The sequence below is a fragment of the Hemibagrus wyckioides genome, linkage group LG11, assembly GCF_019097595.1.
Source record: "Hemibagrus wyckioides isolate EC202008001 linkage group LG11, SWU_Hwy_1.0, whole genome shotgun sequence".
NCBI lineage: Eukaryota > Metazoa > Chordata > Actinopteri > Siluriformes > Bagridae > Hemibagrus > Hemibagrus wyckioides.
Window position 1 is genome coordinate 23,447,660 of NC_080720.1, and position 13,924 is coordinate 23,461,583.

General features: G+C 35.6%; 1 non-coding gene across 1 annotated transcript; it reads right to left on the minus strand.

Annotated features, from left to right (window-relative positions):
- Positions 1-74, minus strand: trnat-ugu (transfer RNA threonine (anticodon UGU)). The gene has a single exon. It is a non-coding gene; the product is annotated as a tRNA-Thr (tRNA).
- Positions 75-13,924: the final 13,850 nt, after the last annotated feature.

The following is a 13,924-nucleotide window of genomic DNA, read 5'->3' on the forward strand; positions in this document are numbered from 1 at the left end:
AGACACTGCTAGGAATTGAACCTAGGATCTCCTGTTGACAAGGCAGGTACTTTAACCAACTAAGCCACAGCACCACAGGTATGTGGGGCCTGAAATGTGGGCCTTTCTGGAATGCAATTTTTCTTCTGTTTACCAGAACTAAGCAAACAATCTATGGTTAGCAAGGTTATATTAAGCTATATTAATAGGCATCTAATAATATTTTACTAGATTTACTTTCAGGTTTGTTGAATTCTAGAAAGATCAGTAGGGTTTGCTGGACACACTGATATAAACTATTAGAAAACTTCTATTCTTTTAAAAAGGTTTGAGAACCATCATTTCAGGATATTAAAAATGCACCCTATTTTGTTTGTTCTATTACTTCTACATTACTGAGTCAGTATAAACACATTAAATTAAATTAAATGTTAGAGCAAAGAACGCAGCATACAGTATTATGTAACAGTTTTCTTGGTTTTGCATGCAAGTGTGTTAGCCAAATTCTCCATGGTACATTCTCCAAGATGGGTTTGTTTGTTTGTTTGTTTGCTTAGTGTAAAAAATGTTTCATTTTATTATTTTGAAAGTGTCTCTGCTTGGAACTATTTCTTTGCATGTGCTTAACATTTTTTGCACAATAGATGTCAATATCATTTTGATATAACAATATTCATTTTGGGGAAACTTCAAAAGCTTCTGAATGGTTAACATATTTTTCAGTGTTAATTCATTCAAAAAAGATTTAGCAATCTGCATAACCAACACCTTAAACAAGCATGTGGAACATGATTCAATACATAAAAAGGGAAAGGCTTTGTTAATAATCCTAATTATATCTGTCACTCTACCACCTTATTCACATCATCATCATCATCATCATCATGTTCCTCCTCCACTCTTATCTTTTCTATGTAGATTTGATACCATCATTGTACCAGTAGTTTACACACATCATCATCCTCTTTCTTATTCTACATAGGGTTGGTACCATCTCACCTTCCTCATCAATTAATACAATACTATCCTCACTATAATCTACTGTGATTTCTGCGTTATACTTTTTTAGAAGTTCAGTAGAACACAGAGGCCTCATCTTATACATAATAGAGTAATGTACTATAATTCTAAAATAATATATGAAAAAGGATATACACCAATCAGCCATAAAAATAAAAACACTAACAAGTCACATGATTAACACTGATTATTTTGTTTCAATGCACCTTTAAATGTGTGGGATATATTGGGGTGCATGTAAACAGTTAGTTCTCAATGTTAATATGTTAGAAGCAGAAAAAATGAGCAAGGAAAAAGATCTGAGCGACTATGACAATGGCCAAATTGTGCTTGCTAGATGACTGGGTCAGAGCATCCCATAAATGTCAAAACTTGTAGATTGTTTAGTAACATTGGTTAATAACTACCAAAACTTGGTTCAAGTAAGACAAGTGGTAAACCAATGAAAGTGCCATGGTTGTCCAAGGTTCACTGATGCAAGTGAGGAGCATTCCACAGAAATCTCACAGAATAGCTATTATAGCAGAAATTGCTGAAAAAACATTAAGAATTGGAATTGGACCATGGAGCATGGACGAAGATGGCCTGTTCTGATGAATCATGTTTTCTTTTACATTGTTTACATGTCAAGCATAAAGAGTCATTTATTTGTCATTTGCATAGTTACACTGGATACACTGGGCATTCAATTAAATTTTATTTGTATATTGCTTTTAACAATGTACACCATCGCAAAGCAGCTATAAAGGAATATAAAAATTCTAAAAACACATTTAGTTTTGTACCTAATGAGCAAGCCAGAGACAAGAAAAGGAAAGGAAAAAAACCCAAGACAAACTGAGAAAGAAACCTTGAGAGGAACCAAACTCGAAAAGGAACTGGTCCTCATCTGGTTGAGACTGGATAATGTAAATTATTTCCTTTCAGTAACTGTACACTGTATAGTCAAGTGCAATTGTGTAACCAGGAACTTTTGTGCAACCTATGAGTATGAGCATCAGCAAAATAGTTTTAAGATGAGAACATTTTAACATAAAAAATTCACCAAAACAGATCTGACCATTTACCTAAGAAAAAAGGCTAGACTGAAAAAATGTATTTTCAGTCTAGACTTAAATACTAGTCTAGATACTGAGTATATGAGTTCCAAACACTAATAGGAAGGCTGTTCCAAGGCTGGGTTTTTAGTGTGGCGCAAGGCCAATCAATGTTTTATAGTTCAGTAATATTATTTTATAATCACTGCAAAATTTGACTGTATATGCATTGTGGATAGGAACGATGTGTTCATATCTATATCTGGTCATATCTGGTTCTAGATAGAATGCGAGTTGCTGCCTTCTGGACTAACCTGAGCTAATTATTGTACATACTAGAACATCCAATAACATGCAGTAACACATTACAATAATCCAACCTAGAGGAAACAGAATCATGAACTAGTTTCTGCATCATTTGGTGACATTGTGTTTCTTATCTGAGCAATATTTCTGAGATGAAAGTTCTACATGAGCTTCAAATAAAAGACCGGAGTGAATAATCACACCATGGTCTTTTACTGCTGCACACAGTGAAACAGAAAGGCCATCCAGAGATACAATGTAATTAGAAAGCTTACTTCTGGCTGTATGTAGTCCAAGTTCAAGCACTTCTGTCAGAATTAAGTAGGTGGAAGTTCCACTAAGCATTCATTGCCCAATTTCCTTTTCACATTTTGTTGGTGTCTCTCATCTGGCTTTGCTGAAATATATAACTGTGTGTCATGGGCATAACAGTGGAAGCTAATACCATGTTTACAAATAATTAAACCCATAGGTACCATATATAAGGCATATTAAGAATAAAACACAGTGGGCCTAAAATATAAGCTTATTCTACACCAGATTTACATTTCTTTACAGAGAGAAGTCACCATTTACATCTACAAACTGATAACAGTCAAATAAGACTTGAGCCAGGAGAGGGCTACTCTCTTATCTCCAACATTTTCTTGTCTATCAAGTAGAATAGTATGATGATGGTGTCAGAAGCTTCACCTAGGTCAGGCAACACCAGCAAGGAAACACAACCCTGATCAGATGCCATTAGTAGGTCTTTACCACTTTAACTATTGCTGTCTCTAAGCTATGATGACAGTTGAATTCTGACTGATACTTTTCATGAATGTTATTCCTGTGTATGGTATGAGCATAACTGCTGTGCTACAATGTCATCTAGGATCTTGGAGATAAAGGGAAGGTTTTATATTGGACTATAGTTGGGTCAAGGGGGTTTTGCTACAACTGGTATTATCTGTTTAAAGAAACATGTTGGTAAGAGACCTAGTACATGGGCTGATGATTGAAGAGGAAATAAGCAGAAGAATAATTAGAAGGGGACTTAAAACATTTTAAATGCTGTTATGATATAGTAATATTGTTATTGTTAAAGGGTTATCAGGGTTTTGCCGGATAATGGGCATTTTTGTGTTGGTTTTATTCATAGTTAATTTTACTACAATAATAAATAAAGATCTACAATAATTTTTTTTTAATTACTGTGGAGAGATACTCTGATCTATGAGCACTAAGAGATTTTCTGTAGCTCAGGAGGCTCTCCTTTCATTCTCCTTAAATACTACCAATTTAGTTTGTCACCATTTACATTCTAATGGTAGTATGAGATTTATTGATGAAAAATAAAAATAGAACTATATAATTTAAACACTGAAATAGGCAAGAAAATGAAGGCAAATTATGTGAAACCAGAAACTTGAGCTTGTGACAAGGTTCCAAATCAGACACTGACAGTACAAGCGCTAAATAAGCATGAACAAACACATATTAGACATGAATGTATGAGATGATGCTGTAATGTAATAAGGTTAATGAAAACAGTGTTGAACAATGGCAGAGTAAAAGTGACGTATGCTATTAAGTACGGAAAACAATAAATACAGGTACAATGAATACCTCTCCTGAGGTTCCCACACAACCTGATATACCACTGTGCTCCTCAGGACATGGATCTTATGGCACCCTTCATGACATAAGGATATACCAACAGACCATCCACCAGTAGTGTATCGTTGTCATGTTGATCATGGCTTGCCTTTTTTGCTTATCTTCCACTGTCTGGAAGCATTCACATACCCTTTCAAAAGCCATCTGGTGTTGTGCGAGACTTTTGTCTGCAAAGCTGGTGAAGCTAGAGAGATTAAAAATTCCATCCATAATGATCCATCCACACCAAACTTATAAAACCACTTTGTTACAGGGCCTGGCCCTACAGTCTCAGCTCTTCGGTCCTGAGTTAGAACAGCAAGGGTGTATTTACTAAAAACATCAGTCATCACCAGCATGTTTTCAAAAACTGGACAGAGTACACAGTAAAATCAATACACAGAATTTTATTAGGTCTAGAAGCCAACAGATGACTCACTTTGGGCCAAGGCTTAATGTCCTTAGCAGATTGACATTTTTCACACTCTTGCCACCAAGTGATATCCATTGACAATCCTGCCTAATAACACTACTGCCAGACCAATTCTGTGGTGCAGTCAATACTCTGATGCCCATATTGCTGTGGAGGATGCATCAGAACTCCAGATCTCAGGGTAGTGGGCAAAAGTAATTGAAAAACCTTCCCCTTACCATTGTTCAAAATGACTCTATTCTAAAACACTCTCTTCCTCTCCATCGATGTTCCTTAGGCCCAGGACATGTCTTTAGACTAGCAGGACCTCAGAAATAACAGGATCTGCTCCCTGCAATAAACCCAAATCTGCAGCTTAATAAACAGTGGTTGAGTAACCACACAATACATTGCCTAAATGGCTGTCACTACCATCACAGCTTGCTGCAGTAATGCAGACAATACAGTCTCTAGAACTACACCGCTAGTTACATAGTGGTTGGTTGGATTCTGTTGGAAGAGAGCATCAACATTCTTATTATGTCTCCCAAATGTGTACTGGACCTCAATATCAAAGCAGCAAGCTGGGCAGCCTAATGTTGATCTGTGGCACCAAGGTGTACAAGGCCCCCAGCTTCTTGAAATTCATCTTGAATTACTGCAAGGCTCTGTGCAAACGTTGGGAATCCTGCTGACTATGTACTTGAGGAGCTAAAAGGATTAAGGGGCAACACCTCTAAGGATGTTGTCATTTTGATTGACAGCAAAAACAAACAAAGAAAAAAACTATGACTATGCCACCCTTGTGAATATAACAGGAAAATGCCCAAAGGATGCTCCAATTTCTTACAAAGGGACCATAAGACATATATATAGATAAAACTACATACATGTTTATTGGAACAGCTAAATAAATATTTAAAGACAAGATAAAATGCAAGCTGTTACACAAACGCAAATCAGCATAACCAAAAATGGCTGCTGCCAAATTAAGGGCACCCATCAAAAACACATCTAACTTTTATCAACAAAACAAGAAATAATTCAATATAATGATTCAATATAATGCAAACAAATAAGCAAAAGATAAAAGCCAAAGTTAAAGAAAAAATGCCCATGAATTAAAGGATAAGCTAACCATGCACTCTTTTTGTACACTTACTGTTCAACTTGAAGTAACTTTAATTACTTTAAGTGTAGCTCATGTTTTATCAATATAAATTTCAGTTCTTTGCGGAAGATGCTGTCTCTTCTGGTCTATTCTGTGTGAATAGTTGAATAGTATTACATAGGTTGGTTTGAGTGTGTTTAATTGCCCAAAACATGAATTTAAGGGAGGTTGCATATATAGGTTAGAAAACATCACCTTTAATGGAGGAAAGAGATTCCATTACAGTAAGATGTACAGTTTAAATATATGAAAAGTAAAACAGTTGAAAGCAGACTAAAGATCTGCAAAACTGTGCCTACAATCAAATAACACTGAGCAGTACTGACCCCACTGAAAGTGGAGAAATTTATTGCTAATGGTATTGTTGCTGACCAGGATTCCCTTCATAGCCACAATTTACCCATCTTTGAATGTCTAATTTCAGTGTGATAATGCAACATGTCACATATTGCCTCATGATGTTCCTCTGAATCTAATAGAGCACCTTTGGAATGTGGTAGAAAGTGAGATCTGCATAAAAGGTCCTTATTATATCATTATAGTGTTATAAATAAAATGGTCAGTGCTGGAATAATTAAAGGGTATGAATATTTATGGAAGGTATTGCAGTTCCAATTTTGATTTGCTTACTCTGAACATGCACCAGAGTATGTTCACTAAAAGTACAGAATTCACACATGCACACACACACACACACACACACACACACACACACACACACACACACACAAACATATCTACAAGTGAATAAGTGTGTTCACTCCCTATCAGCAATCAACCCTTTCCCAACCCATAACCAACATATGTTACCCAACACCCTTTAACTGTTTTGTGATGTCATTGTCCCCTAGCACTTTTTAACCTATCAACTTAGTTATTTAATGACATATTAGTTACTGAGTGCACTGGCCAAGGCCAATAAAACCTTACAGTTGCATTCATAATTCTTTATAACACCTTTTCCCTTTGCTCTCATTTTCCTCTGCAGGGTAACACAAACCACTGCAGGCACCTACAGTGAATTCTCAAGGCACTCATGGAATAGAGAAAAACTTTAAAAAAAAAAATAAATAAATTTAAGTAATTTCCTTTACTGTCCATAATTTCTTATTGAGTGGTAGGCAGATGTGAAAGAAAGTGTTATTAGAAATTTATTTTGAAGCACACTAAGCTGCTTAGGGTGGTTTATTAGATTTAATAGCCTCAGTCTTGATTCTCTCAAAATCTCTCAGAAAAGTTATATTATGTAGAAAATTAAAAGTATCCAGTGTTTAGTCATAAATGATTATGTTTTTATGGTTTTTATGGTTTTATGTTTTCGTGACTCAAAATTATGAAATGATGCAGGGTGATATAAGCACTGCAGGCTTCCTGAAGAGGCATGTCATCAAGTGATTTACAGGAAGAGATGCTCCTCTTAGTTAAAGTAAGTATTGAGCTCACAGGAGTCCTTTGGATATGGGGATGACATTCAGTGACTCAGTGGCGCAGTATCTGCTGTGGTCCAGGAGTCTTTTGTCTGTGACAGATGAACAATTTGTCTGAGAATCGAATAGCAACCATTCATTCCATATTGTATGAAAGTTTTTTACTGCCAAACTTAAAACTATTTTTAGGAATTTCAGGTTATTATCTTAATAACATTTGATTAAGTATTTAGAGAACAACATAACATCTGGGTTAGATTTATTTTTTTTCAATCCTACAGACTCAACTATTTTCAGTGATTTCCTCTATAATAATTTAGTCCCTTACCTAAACATTTCTTAAACAAATACTAAAAGAAACTATCAAACTTATAAAAAAAAAAAAAAAGAACCAGCTCTTCCTTTAGCACAGGCTGACCTATGTCATTTAAACAAACCACTGGTTACAAAAAAACCTTGCCTTGATACTTGTCAGCTTTCCAATTATCGGTCAATATAAAATGTTCTTTATCTTCAAGAAATCCTGAAAAGGTAGTAGCACAGCAGCTAAGCTTAGTGTCAGACTTTAGCCTTCATCACAATACTGACACTGGTAAAAATTGGGAAATTATCTTCTTCTTGCATGTGATCACAGTTGTGTTTCCTTGGTAAAACAGCTTTTGATACCATAGATATATTTTGATATCACCCTTTATCTTATCTACATTGTGCTGGCTTCCAGTAATATTTCACATTATAGAATATTACTAATTACTTGTAAAGCACTCAGTGCACTCACCCCCAGTACCTGAGTGACCATTTGGCCTGATCACCAAAAGTATACTATATGGCCAAAGCTCTGGAAACAAGTGGCCTTGTCCAAACATGTTCCAGCATGACAATGATCTTGTGCACAAAGCGAGGTCCATGAAAAACAGAACTCCAGAATGTGGCCTGCACAGAGACCTGATCTCAACTGCCTTAATTGAAACACTGACTCCAATATAAGCTTATATGAGTGTGATGGCCACGTAGTGTCTTTTACAAATTAACATTGTTTACAAGATTGTAGATGGTTAAAAAAGTGAACTATTCTCACTGAGTAACTAAACTATCACTTCTTTTGTTTGAAAAAGAGTTCGTCTAATCTTTTTAAATATGAGGAAATAAATTCCTTATTAATGAGAAAATTTGTGTCTTCTGGATAAATTAACTAGCAGTTTATTTTTTCCTTTAATATCTAGTTACATGCAAAGTAGTTTGCTATGCTATTCTGTACTACCCTTTTGTGTGTAATAATGCCTTGCTGTTAGTAACAGTGATTTAAAAAAATACATTATAGTAAAATACTTCTGCTACAGGCAATCATGAACATATCTTGCAAAAGAAACTGCATTGTTGTACTGTTGTATTGATTTTGCATGCTCCATAAATGTGAGCCTCTTCTCCATATGCTCATCATATATATATATATATATATATATATATATATATATATATATATATATATATAGTAAGATGTTCTATATAAATTACATCAGTTTCCAGGCCCCAACATTTTATGACAGACCTGCTTGATAGCTCTTCAGCTGTACCATTACATTGCATTTGGGTTGTGTTAGTGTTACATTTGAGAACCACCTTAAAGAGTCAAATGGGACACTCAATTAAAACCAGGCAGTGGCAATAAAAATCATGGCTAAACAAGGAGTCAATGAATGGTGCAGGCCTCCTAGTGCTCGTAGAGTAAAAAGATATTGTGTTTCTGAGGTCTTGCTATGGGCAACTGAACCTGAGATCTGTTGTCTCATAATTGACTATACAGTATAAAACACAAGACAAAAGCCAAGGTTTGGCAAATTGAGAGTCAACTTGCATAAAAAAAAAACATGAAGACCAGACATATTTATATGAGAGAAAAGCAAGCCATTTTGAAGCAGAGAAAAAGGGAAAATCTAACAAAATTGATTTTAAAAAGCTATTGCACAAGGATACAACAATTTGGAATTACAGTAAAAAACTAAAATATCCACTGGTGTACTGACAGCTAGACATCAAAGAGCTAGGCCAAGTTGATAACAGAAATATTGTGAGAGCTGTGAATAAAGACCCAAAAACAGCAATCAGTGACATCACCAACAACATACACAAGGCAGAGGTGAAGGTATCACAATCCAGCATTCAAAGAAGAATTGAAGAGCAAAAATATAGATGCCATTCCACAAACTACTCATCAGCAGTAAGCATTGAAAGGACAGGTTGGAATTCTCAAAGAAATACAGAGAAGAGCCACAAAAGTTCTGGAACTAAGATTAACCTCTACCAGAGTGTGGTGGACGAAAGGATTTGCTCATGATCCAAAACATACGGGCTCATAAATCAGGCACAGTGGAGGTAATGTCATGGCTTGGACTTGCATAGGTGCTTTTGGAAGAGGCTCGCTAATCTTTATTTATTATCTAAATCATGATGGTAGCAGCAGAATGGATTCAGAAGTTTACAGAAACATTTACAGAGAAATGCATCCAATCTACTTGGGAGAAAAATCTTTGTGCAGCAAGACAATCCCCAAAATACATCATGAACACAACAAAGGACTACATCAAGGGAAAAAAAGTGGTAGGTTTTAGGCTGTCCAGTTTAACAAAGAACTTAAGCCAATCATCAGATTTCAACCTAGCTGGAATTAAGAATGCGAATTATTCATTAATGCCACCCACAGAAGTCTAAAGAAGACTTCAAATGCACAGCAAGAAGAAGTAAGGAGGATGTCACTCTGTCTCCCTGCTCATCTGAGGATCTTCCTCTGCCTCAGAGAGGACACCATCACAGCTTTTGACCTTGCCATGGGCATCAATCCATCTCTCCACTGAGGACATTGCTCTGCAATGTCTGTGCTGAACTGCATCACCCATCTGCCCCAACATGTCACATGACCATATTACATGTCCCACTGATCACTCACACCGGCTTTAAGTTACTAGTTCTAGCTTTTGTGTGTTTCTTTGTCAAGCTTTAAGTGTTCTTGTGTCATTGTATGTGCCATAGTCTCATTAATAGTCTAGATGTCTTTTTGCCTAGTGTCTAATTTTCACTGAGTTTGGTTATCAGTCTGAACTTGCATTCCCCTCCTCTACAATCCCTGACATAGTGCTTCTGTAATTAAAATTGGGAGCCTTTAAGTGAAAATTGTAAAGTTTTCTTAAAATAACAACAACAACAACAACAACAATAATAATAATAATTGTGGTTCAAAGTTTGTTGTGAGGTGGTTGAAAGAATTTCAATTTGATTAGTCATATGGTCATATGGTATGAGAAAATTGCTTTGAACTTAACAACAACCTGTGCAGGTGACCACATCCAAACTTTAGAACACAGTTTAAGAATCTTGTCCTGAATATGCTTTTTAAGTTTTGTATATATCCATCTATCATGTAAGATAACTGATTTTAATAAATGAATCCCAGACATGGAATGATCAAATGACAATGTAACATTTTTTATAGTTAATCACTAGGGGGACCTATTATTCAAGTTTCGTGATGATTGTTCATTTTCAACCCCATTAAATGCCTACTAATATCTGCCTGGATGATGGTGGATAATGTATTTTTAAGTGACCAGGTTGTCAATAACAGTACACCTACAGACTAAGATAAAAATGTAGAATACATTCTATAGAAATTATGTCTTATTATACAGGTATCTTCCTGTTTATAGCATCTCCGGCATTAGATTTGTAACAGTTTACTGTGGCTGCAACGATCAGAGCTGACAAAGTCTACAGAATTGATAATGGTACCAGAAGTAGATCAAGCAACACTCAAGCAACAAGCTGGTTTGAGCAAGGATTTGAGGCTTTACTTTATCAGCACCAGGATGGAAAGCTGAAAGTGGTCATCAACTCATGCTGAAAGGAACTATCATTCTGAAAGTTTGTTCATGGTATATCTGAGCATTAATTCTACATCCTTTGCTATTTGCACAAACAAATAGGTTGGAGTAATTTATAACTAATTTATGTAAATATTTTTGTTCCCTGCATATTAACGTCTATGTCAATAAATGTTCAGTAGAACTTTAACCTGAAGTTATCAGTGCAATCAGGAATGTAGTTTAAATGGCAGAGAGAAAAGATTTAAAATGAATTGCTGCACTTGACACATCTGTAGAGCAAAGTGTTCAGTGTCTTTTGCCTATGTAAACACAAAGAAGTGAAGGAAATACAACAAGAGGATCCTGCCAATAAAGACAGAGAAGATTACAGCAATGACAGTGAATGTTTTCCTGAAGAGTAGCCTCCAGAAACAGTGTTTTCCAAACAGGTTGATAAAGTTGATAAGCTTATAACAGGGTGAAAGGAAATCTGTCAGAAACTGCTTGAAGCTTTACCACCTTTCTTCAAGATTGGCACCACTGGTGTAGACACATCCTGTAGTCTTTGTTTATCATGTGTGTTATGTAATGTAGGGGTGTAATACAATGCTATTATTTGTATCTGTATTTGTATCTGTCTAATGATCAAAATATTCATCAGTTTTCATATTCAGTTTTATAACAGAAGTAGGCCATGAACTCTATCCCTATACACCAGAAACCCTGGTAAACACTAAAAAACAAAACAGACTTGCTGGAAAAAGAAATCACGTTTTATTTACAAATTATAATGACAAATGGCTATTTGCTGAACATAACTTTATTTAGCCCCAGAAGCAGACATCCTGTGGATCTATCTAATGTGATTGAGTAAGCAATCTAACCGTTTCAAAGCAACAATGTCTTTCCCCTTTAAAGAAACATTTACATTAGACAACAGTCAGAGCAATCCCTTAATAATCTTTTAGAAGTAGGTGTAATTAAAGAGAAAAAGCCAAGGAAAAAGCTTATTATAAAATTTATTGTATTGTAAAATATTATAATATGATATGTAGTTATATATTTATAATTATATTACCTCAGAATATTTCCAGAATTTACTGAAATTCAATTGTACCTTGAAAATGGAGTATATTTTAGTGTTCATAATTTTGCATATAATTCCCAAGCCACATAGGCAGGAGAGAACACCTCATCAACCCCAAGTAAAGTTTCATTTAACAATAAAAATTCCAAGCCATGATTAGTATAAAAAGTCAATCAGTATAAAATTTTAATTTTTCATTGACATGAATTCTGAGGTTGCTAATGGCGTATAGTCCAGAGCATGTATGTTCCAGTGGTTCACTATTCTTTCGCCATAGAGCTGCAGACTCACCTGGAAGACATGAGATTTTTTTTTTTTTGCTGGGATCACACTGGCCAGAGTTACCACATTGGTGCAGCAGGTAATATTGATGCTTTATAGCACCAAGATCCCAGGTTAGAATCCTGAGGTCAGGTTACTGCAGCATTTTACATTAACCAGTTCTCTGTGGGTTTCTTTTGGACTTCAATTTCTTCCTGCATCCCAAAAACATGCCAATAAATGGATTGGCAACACTAAAATTGATCTTTGGTGTGAGTGAATGTCTGAATGTGTGTTAGTATTGGTGTGTGCATATTTTAATGAAATAGCAGCCTAGCAAGTATGTCAAGTAAAGTCAAGAAGCTTTTTTATTGTCATTTCAACCACATATAGCTGACTCAGTACAACAACACAGAGCTTGGACAGAAGTTTGTCCTAGCTACATAAAGTGCAACGTGTGCAACTAGGTGCAAACAGTGCAAAGACAAGACAGAAACAGAAAAAACAACACAAGACAGGACATACCAAATATACCAAAAATATAATTTTATGCTTAAAGGGAAGGAAATAGATAAAGAAAATGGTATAGCTGGAGCATCTAAATCAACATCTTGAAATTCCAGACTTGAAAAATTAAAATTAAAATGAACAGATTTGTTTTTGTTGCCATGATGGATTTAGTAACTCAAACTCCTTACAACAGTGAAAGCAAAAGTTCAACTATACAGTTTTGGTGAGCCTGTGTCTATGAAAGCCTCTTGTTCTTGGCTGACAACAGTAGAATCTGATGTGGCCTTCTGCTGCTGTAGAACATCCAAGGTTTGATGTGTGTTCTGAGTCTGAGATGCTTTTCTGCTCATATTTAAATATGCCCAACTTATTAACACATGACTGAGCAGTTAAACAGTGGATGATTATACAGTGAGTAATTTTAGAGCATGTTTTCTTTACACAGGGGGACTACACATTGTGTGTGATAATCCAGTGGTTTATTTGGAAAGGGTAAACTGGAAAGGTATTTTAAGGTAGGTAGGTGACTATAGAACCAGCTAACATATCCATTTAGGGCCCACATGGGTACCAAATGGGCTTAAATCTGGGGTCCATTTGGGGCAAAAATACATACATATACCCATATAGGCTACATGTGGGACTCTTGTAGGGTCAAACAGGGACACATGGACCTAATGTGGGATAGTATTTAACAGCTATATAACAGTATATAAATCTCTCTTTACTCATACTCTATAACATAACATTCTCTGTATTATGTTCTATAATAATTTAAGGTATTGTAGCAGAATAAGTAGGTGTTTTTTCTGACCAATTAAGTAAAATTGTGTTCATGCTAAGAGTCTGACAAATGCAATCATATATTATTTGACAGCATTACATCCACATTCATTTTTAAACCCAAAAATAGCTTGGAATGGGTCCGGGTCCAATGGCTTTCTTCTGATGTCTGACTGAGACTGGATTGAAAGCCAATAATTACAAAGGATATCGCACTTCCAAACCATGTTGTTCCAGTGAGGCTGCAGTTTGTCCACACCAATCACAGGATGGATCCATAAATGGAAATATGCTGTAAAGCTCTAGTTTCTAAAGGTGAAGTCTATGCAATATCTTAAACTACAAAAACATGTCTTTCAGTTACATTTATTCCAAGGTTCTCCTGTCATGCTGCCCTTTGGATTTCTAGTGTAGCACTCCATTCGTACTGAGAAAT